Source organism: Suncus etruscus, chromosome 1 (genome assembly GCF_024139225.1).
Source record: "Suncus etruscus isolate mSunEtr1 chromosome 1, mSunEtr1.pri.cur, whole genome shotgun sequence".
NCBI classification, from domain to species: domain Eukaryota; kingdom Metazoa; phylum Chordata; class Mammalia; order Eulipotyphla; family Soricidae; genus Suncus; species Suncus etruscus.
In genome coordinates this window covers 15,929,453-15,938,176 of record NC_064848.1, presented here as the reverse complement: position 1 = coordinate 15,938,176, position 8,724 = coordinate 15,929,453, and the positions used below count along the sequence as shown (strand labels likewise).

The following is an 8,724-nucleotide window of genomic DNA, read 5'->3' as shown; positions in this document are numbered from 1 at the left end:
CGGTGTTAGAGTGCCAAATATTGTTTGCATAGGCCCACCAAAATATGGGGGTCATAGAAAGGAATAGCCTTGGTCTAAATACAGGAGACCCTACCCCTGAAGTTTCCTGGCATAAGACCAACTCTAGGCTCCAGGCAAACTAGTTTATTCAATCCAAGTCATTGTCTACAGTGCCAATACAGTTTTATTTTTCACGCAGTCCTATTGTTGGTGTCAGGTTTCTGTATTAAAGATCCTGGAATCTGCACATCCTACATTGAAGTCAGGCTGGTGTGGAGTATCCTCTAGTTTCACCTCACAATTAAGGGCAATACAGCAAGTCCTGTCCAGTAAGCAGGTCATTGTTCTTGTTAAGTCTTCTCAGTGTTAAGGGAAGTCTCTTTTGAGTAGATCGATATCAGAGCAGCTGTAGGGTCTTCCCTGGTAGAGGATTGCCTCCAGGTGATGTTATAGACAACCTTGGATGTTTTGTAGATGTCTTCTCTAGATCAGGGGTGAATGGAGAATGCCCATTCTTCTGAGGCCTGTGCCAGGTCTTTATGTCAATGTTCAGGGTGTAAGGTCCCATTGCACTACAAGATTTGTGTGTTCCCATCTCTATTAGATAAGAACTTATTGGTATGTATAGTATTTTCACGTTTTAGTGTACCTAAGCAAACAAGGAATAGAGCCACGTGGCCTTATCAGAGTATATGGGGGCGTAAGAACACGTCCAGAGAGGATTAGGGCTTTTGGTCTTTTGCCAGCATGGAGGTCAAAGGGAAGATGGCTGACAGGAGTTAAGATGCAGGGCTAGCTAAGAATGCTGAATGCTTAAAAGGTTATGATATAGGCCACACATGTGGTGGATAGGGCATGAATAAAGTTGATGCTTCCTGAAGCCTGCCTGTGAGTGAGTTCAATACCCGTCTCTTTCCGGGACCCCAGACCCGCCGGTTGATGGGGGATGAAGCCACGTGGCCATGGCCTAAGAATAAAGGCCTCTATCCTTCTCCATCCAGCAACCATCGTTAATTATTTAACACTACAGACAGTTCACCTGGAGGATTGGTACTGCCTGGGTGCTGAGCAAGAGCTGCATTGTGCCAGCCGCCCAGCCACAGTGAGAGGAAAGTAGGTCAGCAAGCAACTGGCTATGGAAGTGCTTACTCAAGACACATGGCAGGTAGCTTTTTTTCTAGGCTCCAAAATATGGAGACCCTGGGAGTTTCCAAGCCACTTTCTTTTGGCCAGTGGTGTTTGCCACTGCTTACTGCATTCTCACAAGAACACTAGCATGCCTGGAATTGGAAGTGAAGTTTGTTCCCTTGTCACCTTCTTCTAGTGATCTTGCAGGCAGGTGTGGGTGGGTCATGGATCCCAATACCCCAAGGAGCGTTTCCTAATGGCCACCATCTCCTAACCACTAACTAGCAAATGAAGTTACTGGATATTTGCTTCCCTCTGATATTTTTAGTCAAAGATTGAAAGGGGTCAGAAGGGGAAAAGAAGGAGGAAGAATATACCAGTGAGAAGAGGGTGTGGAAAGGAACATCAAGGAGGCATGAGAATGTGATGCTGATTTTGGTGATTTTGTTGCAGATTTCTCACTTAGCTCTCCTACTCAGGATCTCAAGTTCTGAGTAAAGAGACTATTGCACATTGCCATGTGTGCCCCACAAAAAAGCAAAGAGAATATTTGTAATTCTCTCACATCATAGTATTTCTAAATGAATTGCTTAAGCTCAGGGCAACAGGCTGGGCTCCCAAAGAAATATAAAAAGTATTGGGGCCGGGCGGTGGCGCTAGAGGTAAGGTGCCTGCCTTGCCTGCGCTAGCCTAGGACGGACCTCGGTTCGATCCCCCGGCGTCCCATATGGTCCGCCAAGAAGCCAGGAGCAACTTCTAGCGCATAGCCAGGAGTAACCCTGAGCGTCACAGGGTGTGGGCCCAAAAACCAAAAAAAAAAAAAAAAGTATCAATAGACTGGGGGCCAGAGCAGTGGCGCAGCAGTAGGGCATTTGCCTTGCATGTGCTAACCTAGGACGCAACCCGGTTCGATCCCCCTGGTGTCCCATATGGGTTCCCCCAAGCCAGGAGCAATTTCTGAGTGCAGAGCCAGGAGTAACCCTTGAGCATCACCGTTTTATGCCCCAAAACAAAAATATCAAAAACTGAACCAGAGAAACAATACAGGGGGTTAAAGCATTTTCCTTGGCACATGTCAATTCTATCCCAATTCCATACCCTGAACCACATATGATCCCCTGAACACCACCACAGAGCAGTGATCCCTGAGCACAGAGCCAGAAATAAGCCCTAAGCATAGCTGGTTGTAACCCAAACTCTTATGCTCGAGACCCAAAGTTGTCAATAATCTGCCCACAACTCTGTCACTGAAGGGACAGCTACAAATACTAGTGGCATGCCCTTTACTATCTGGAACACAGCACAGGAAGATGTGCCTCTCCATGGGACATCAAGCATTTGCTTACTCACCAGCAGAACTGCCAGCAATGACTTATCCACATTTCACAGTTAACACAAGTTCTCTAAAAAAAAAAGTCAAAGAATGGGTGATTGTTTGTCGGAGACATAGTACAGGGGATGAGGCATTTTGCCTTGCATTCAGTTAACCCCAGCTCATATATAGTGCCCCAAGGCACTGCCAAGGAGTTATCCCTGAGCACAGAGCCATGAGTAAGCATTGAGCATAGTTGTGTGTGTGTGTGTGTGTGTGTGTGTGTGTGTGAGAGAGAGAGAGAGAGAGAGAGAGAGAGAGAGAGAGAATGCAAATTCTAAAACAATCTCTAAAATAGTCTCTTTACTTACCATTGCATAGAAGACAGAAATAAATGAAGTGAGCAGGAGCTTTTCTTTTGGCAGGGGAGGGGAGTTGGGGCCATACCTGGCTGGTTCTATGCTCTGGGATTACTCCTGGTGATGCTAGTGATCAAACCAGAGTTTGCACATGCCAGGCAAGTGCTGTACTGTCTCTCTAGGCCCTAATTTATTATTTTTTGACTCTTATTCTGCACTTTGAAAACTCAAACCTGCCTATCTTCTTTCTTTCTTTCTTTCTTTTCTTTCTTTTTTTCTTTCTTTCTTTCTTTCTTTCTTTCTTCTTTCTTTCTTTCTTTCTCTTTTCTTTCTTTCTTTCTTTCTTTCTTTCTCTTTTCTTTCTCTTTTCTCTTTCTTTCTCTCATTTTTTCTTTCTCCCTCCCTCCCTCCCTCCCTTCTCTTTCTTTCTTTTTCTTTCTTTTCTTTCTTTTCTTTCTTTCTTTCTTTCTTTCTTTCTTTTTCTTTCTTCTTTCTTTTCTTTCTCTTTCTTTCTTTCTTCTTTCTTTCTTTCTTTCTTTTCTTTCTTTCTTTCTTTCTCTCTCTTTCTTTCTTTCATTTCCTTTCTTTCTCTCTCCCTCCCTCCTCCTCCTCCTTTCTTTCTTCCTCCCTCCTTTCTTTCTTTCTCTCTTTCTCTTTCTCTCTCTCTTTTCTTTCTTCTTTTTCTTTCTTTTTGTTTTTTGATCACACCTGGCAGCGGCTCAGGGTTTAATTCCTGGCTTCTATGCTCAGAAATCTCCCCTGGCAGGCACAGGGGACCATGTGGGATGCCGGGATTGAACCACCGATCTTCTGCAGTGAAAGGCAAACGCCTTTCCTCCATGTGCTATCTCTCCCGGCCCATACCTATCTACTTTCTTAGCATCCATTTTCTTTTCTTCTTTTTTCTTTCAGTTTTTTGAGGGCATACCTGGAGATAAACGTGGAGCTACTCCCAGCTCGGTGATCAAAAGCTACTCCTTGTCGTGCTCTGGGGACCCTGGCAATTGTGGAAGAGTTGCACCCAGGCGTCCTGCACACAGAACCATGTACTATAGTCCTTGTCGTGCTCTGGGACCCTGCAATTGTGGAAGATTGCACCCAGGCGTCCTGCACACAGAACATGTACTATGTCCACTGTGCTCTGTCCTGTCCTGATCTCTCCATCCTTTCTTGGGGGGGTAGGGTTATACCCTGAGGTGCTCAGGGGTTTATTCCTGGGCTCTGCACTCAGGACTTGCTCCTTATGGTCTCATACAGGATATCACCAATTGAAGCTGGGTCAGCTGCCTGCAACACAAGAGCAGTACTATCTCTCTGGTTCCTTCATCCATTTTCTTATTCCCCCCAATTGAGTTGTAAAGCAATTGTCCTCTTGTATGCAAGAAAACCAAGCATCAAAGTTTTTGGAATTTCTTAAAATTCTCTGCACACATTCTCTGTACACTATTTTTTCAGCTATATCATGTCAAGCAACTATATTGATGGGCTAGAAAACTTTTTCCAGAACAAATGTCGTCTGACCAGGAACATGCACTTCTTCACTCATGACCAGAATGTTTTCCTCCCATGGGTGTCAACAAACATGTGGAGGGAATCCAAGACAAACTTTATTGTTCCAGCATTCTCTCTCTCTCTCTCTCTCTCTCTCTCTCTCTCCTCTCTCTCTCCTGTCTTTCTCCTCTCTCTCTCTCTGTCTTTCTCTCTCTCACACACACACATACACACAGTATTTGGTTATTGGCAAAGCAGGGCAGAGGCAAGGAAGAATTCTTAGAGAACTTTTGGCCCACATCAAGGCAAAAGCTATAGGAACAAAGGAGAGGTGAAGGGAATGTCCACAGGACAGGGCCCTTGGCAAATGATCCAGATTTCTTCAGGGAAAAACATTTCCCCACCATGACTGCTAATAGGAGTCCTAACACATCTCCAGAGACTCTCATGGGTTAGTAAGCGATGTTGGCTCAGGGTGGGATGGGACATGAAGGGGCAGGAACCAGAAGATAAATTCTATCCAATGGTGAAGGAGTAAGAGAGCATGATGGGAACAGAGCAAGTCACAATGGGATTGTTACTCCAGGCAGGAAGGCAGGGATTTTCCTGGCTGCTACGGACAGAAGAGAGGACCCTGCATGGTATGGAGTTGGAGGTCATCCAGGGAGAGAGCCCCAAATTAAGCCCAGCTAGTCCAGAAAGATCATGGAATTGAGGAAGGAGTACTAGAGATAAAAACAACAAAACCCATGGGGCCGAAGTGGTGCCACAAGCAGTAGGGCATTTGCCTTGCACACGCTGACCTAGGAGAGACTATGGTTTGATCCCCTGGCGTCCCATATGGCCCCCCAAGCCAGGAGTGATTTCTGAGTGCATAGCCTGAGCATCACCGGGTGTGGCCCCAAAACCAAAACCAAGCATAGGAGGTCAAGTGGTAGAGCCAATGAAATTGACCCCCTGAGGCCAAAGAGATAGTATAGCAGGTGCGGCACTTATCTCCAACACTGCTCGCCTAGGTTCTATACACAGCATCTCATAGGGTTTCCACAGGTCCCACTAGAACTGATACTTAAGTGCAGAACCAGGAGTAAGCCCTGAAACTGTGAAGTGTGACTTAAAAACAAACAAAAAAGCCCCAGGGACCCCGGCGGGCCGGCTGGAGGATCCTTATTCTATTAGGCATCAAGATCGACCTCCTACCCAATGAACCAGTACCCATCACCCAGGCGAGAGGACACCCAGATAAAACCACACCTCGTCTCCTGAAAGAAAAGACAGCCAACTCCCCTATGGACTCATGCTGCGAGGCCCTCCCGACCAACTCCCCCTAACTCGAACTGCTCCTTGGAACCGGGCCTAGATCCAAAAGTATCCCCAATGCAAGAACTCTTCCAAGACCCCCCTGCCGCAATATTTACCAATCTGAAGAAGGTCAGGGGGTGGGTTAGGAAGATGCCTGGGAACACCACACACCACAAGAAAAACCAAAAGACAATGGGAAAAACTGTACTTCCAACATAGGGCATAAGACCTGTAATACACCACCTCTTTACCAGCCCTCCCCCAAATGTAAGGAAGTCTTTTGCACCACTTTGGTCCCATAAAAATTCGCTAACCTCATTTTATTTCTTTTTTTTTTAAATTATTTATTTATCTTTTTTTTTAAATGTTTGTCCTTCAATTATATTTGTGAGCACATACAGTTTCAATCCCCCCCCCCCTTTTTTTTTTTTTCTTCGTTTTTGGGTAGGTGACCTGGGCTGTTATCCCATCATCCACCCACGAATACACAGACATTATAATGGTAGCACCACTTCCCCTACAAAGGCACACTAAGTAAAGGGGAAATTTTACATTTAAAAAAAAATAAAAGAGAGCTCTTTATCTACTAGAGATAGGAACTCATAGTTTATTTAAAATATAGGGTAAATCCTCCTGCCTTGAAAATATGTCATGTGGAATCAAATTAGACCTCAGGTGATTAGAGTACCATTCATCCAGCCTTGATCCCTGGATCTCCGACATAGAATCGGCACAGGCTCTCCACAACAGCTGCAGGAAACAAACTCCATCCAGGGACGGGCCTTAATACGACGAGACCAACAACAAGGCCCACCTCTAACATGATATCCTGACAAACGGGGCACGGGGAAAAGCGATCATTTTGACCTTAGAGCAAGATTAGCCTACCTTACCAACTAACGACAAGACAAAACCATAAGTCTTGGCTTCCCTTTGGTAGGACAAAAAACCCAAGATCGGGATTTACAGGATGACTGCTGCTTGATTCACGACCAGACTGTAGTACATCTTGGGACCAATAAATAAGCCCTATGTTTAGGGTTTGAACTATGACCTGCACAAGAATCATGATCCCCAGCCCCAAAGATCCGGCAGAGACAATTGTAACGGAATGGGGCTTTTGGGAGCACAAAGAAAGACGCTATCCTAGGTGCCACCCTAGGCTCAGTGCAAAGACCAAGATCATCAACCACAGAAGATGGGTTAAAATGACACTGAGGTAACAGAACCTCTAGAACCACAAAGGACTGACTTCATCATAAGTCCCACCTCAGGATCTGTACAGATACTGAGAACCTCTAAACACAGAGCAGAAGTCTTCCACACACCAAAGGAAAAAAAAAAAGAAAGAAAAAAAAAAAAAAAAAAACACCACCGGGAAAGTAAAGGATCTGAGCAATGTCTAGAGTTGATCCCATGACAGTATGCTCCAAGGACGGAGAAATCCCATATCTCTTAGGCCAAGTGAATTCTTTTTCGAATGACCCCAATATTTACTGTGCCAGTGCAGGAGGGAAAAAAACAAAAATACAAAAAGCACAAAACCTTGGTTATTTTTTGATATAAATATATATAGTACCTTCATTTATTATTGTTATTATTATTTTTGATTTACCAATCTATTTTGGTCGATTTCTCTGTTTGGGTGTGATTATTGAAAGTGTAGTCCCCAATTATACTTATTTTTTTTATTTTTTTTTCTCTTCCTTTCTTCTCTTTCGTTATGTGCTATGCCATGTTTCTTAATTCAAGACCATGGCGTGATTTTTGTTTGTCTGTTTTTGTTTTATTTTTTTTCTACTTGTTTGTTTGTTTTGTCTGCTCTGTGTGGTGCTTATCGAAATAGCTGGAGCCCTCACTGGATATTTGACACTTCTTTTGGTACTAGTGGAGTGTTTCACCTACTTTTTCTCCATCTCCCAGAGTGATGATGAGAGCCTTTAGAAGGACTCCGCCCATTTTCGGGGTATTAGACTCTTACCCCAGTTTATTGCTTTTTTCTCCTTCAAACAAAACCACGCAACTTGAACTAGCTAGTCCTGACTCCAGATAGAGGGGGAAATAAGGGAGGCATCAGGACCAAACAGGTGCAAGACTACTAAGTAGTGGGTTAGATACAGAGGGGACCACATATTCTAGCCGCCCTGGGGTGAGGGAAAAGGAAAAGGGAGGTAGGATAGAAACGGAGGCGTAGGGATGACAATTTGGCGATGGGAATCCCCCGATTTTATGTAAATATGTACCTAAAATATTATTGTCAACAATATGTAAGCCATTATGATCAAAATAAAAATTTATATTAAAAAAAAAAACAAAAAAAATTTAGATTTTCATGCCAAAGAGATAAGGTAAGGTGCTTGCCTTGCATATGGCCAACACTGGTTCTATCCCAAGCCCCACTAGGAGTGATCTCTGAGTACAGCCAGGTGTGGCCCCTCCCTCACAAAAGTATGCTGTTGGGGTGGGAAGGATGGCTTAAAGGGCTGAACTTTATATATGGTTGCCTGGGTGTGATGCTTGACCATAGCTAAGTGTGGCCACCAAAAATTGCTACTGTGAAAGGTAATCAGGAATCAGTGAACCTCCACAGATGGAAGAGGAGTTGAAGATATACTTAGAACCTCTATAACCTCATGTCTTTTGATGACTACTTGACAGTGAAGTAAATGAGACAGTTTAGACACAATTCTAGATTTTGTGTTTTCTTCTTTTTTTTTTTTAATATGGAATACTTCACGAATTTGCATGTCACCCTTGTGCAGAGGCACAAGGCTAATCTCTGTATCGTTCCAATTTTTGTATTATGTGCTACCGAAGCGAGCACAATTTTGTGTTTTCTGAACTTCATTTTGTCTTAGACTGGTAAGGTTACACTTTCATTTCATTCCTTTTGCACATTTTTTTTTCAGTGTGGAATCCAAATCCAGAGCCAGGGCCATATACAAGCTAAACGTGTGCCTGAAGGCTCAGCCGCAAACCTTCCTTAGTTAATTGGTTTGGGCCTACTAGTCTCAAAGGGAGACAAATTTAAACTTTTGATTGACAAACAAGTTTGGTTCTGACAGACATCAGGTTAACGGATCTCTTCAAAATCTAGATGCGGTGAGTCTTGGCCTGGTATGGAAAGAGATT

At 43.9% G+C, this 8,724-nt stretch overlaps 1 non-coding gene across 1 annotated transcript; it reads right to left on the bottom strand.

Annotated features, from left to right (window-relative positions):
• Positions 1 to 8,309: 8,309 nt before the first annotated feature.
• On the bottom strand, positions 8,310 to 8,416 carry LOC126029703 (U6 spliceosomal RNA). Its single transcript, XR_007503039.1, has one exon. It is a non-coding gene; the product is annotated as a U6 spliceosomal RNA (small nuclear RNA).
• Positions 8,417 to 8,724: the final 308 nt, after the last annotated feature.